Source organism: Seriola lalandi, unplaced genomic scaffold (genome assembly GCF_002814215.2).
Source record: "Seriola lalandi dorsalis isolate HSWRI2012SDOR001 ecotype SW California unplaced genomic scaffold, Sedor1 jcf7180002052476, whole genome shotgun sequence".
Classification (NCBI taxonomy): Eukaryota; Metazoa; Chordata; class Actinopteri; order Carangiformes; family Carangidae; genus Seriola; species Seriola lalandi.
Genome location: NW_019523029.1, coordinates 4790 through 5761, shown reverse-complemented (window position 1 = coordinate 5761; position 972 = coordinate 4790). Strand labels below are relative to the sequence as shown.

The 972-nt window shown below is 40.7% G+C and overlaps 1 pseudogene; it reads left to right on the top strand.

Annotated features, from left to right (window-relative positions):
• Positions 1-972, top strand: part of LOC147819522 (uncharacterized) — a 6347-nt pseudogene that overhangs the window by 628 nt on the left and 4747 nt on the right.

The following is a 972-nucleotide window of genomic DNA, read 5'->3' as shown; positions in this document are numbered from 1 at the left end:
TGTCATCTGTCGGGTGACAAGAGAATTACATCGTTTCCATATTAATATCCCGTGATTGTAATTTTTCCCGGTATTTACTACTGTGCTGGGTCGTATAGGGTAACACATGTACATGATTACATGCAAACGTTACCCATAACAACCAGTAATATTTTCAACCCAAAAAGTAGGACTCACGTGAAGGCAGCAATATGGCTGAAATTATTTGATAGCGACGCCTGGCGAGTCGGAGTAGTATCGCCTGTAAAAGTGTGCTTGTTAAAAATAGTGACATTACTTATTAAAAAAGGGTTCTAACCCCGTAGATACAAGATTCTCTTGCAAATGAGTTATAAAAAGGTCGGCTATAAAATATGGCCGCCATCAATCAAAATATAAATAATATAAAAGGCGGGGCTTAGCCCTTAAAACTTGGTAGATGATTTCAGGCTGTGTGCCTGCCAAAGCAATTGAGCCAGACCCAAAGGGGGCGCCACAAATACCAAAAATGTGGTGGTGGACAGAATTTCAACAAATTTGGTAGACATGTTCTGTGGGCGAATATTAAGCAAAATCTGAAGTGCCATATTGATTGATGGAAATGGGCGTGGCCTATTCAGCATTTCCTGCTATCTCAAGTCTTTGATCAATTTGCAGTGAGCTGGAACGAGCCAGAGACACGTAACTAGAAGTGATGTGCAAATGCCTCACAAAGAAATGGATGGAGGGTCAAAAAGTTTGAAAGGCTGCCCTGTCTCACCTTGAGTCCTATTGACTTTGCATTTAAGGCAATATACTCTACAACAAGCCTCTGTGATGACAGAGGTCTCTGTGGTGGATTTTTAGCTGTTTAGTGTAATTAGCTGAAATTTGGCTGTTTCTCTCTAATGAGCACAAAGGAGTTGGAGCCCACGAACTGTAGCTTGAATTTCTGATTGTATTCAGCCATGTTAACATTATGTTGAGGACAAACTAGTTGGCCAGTCCTATTAT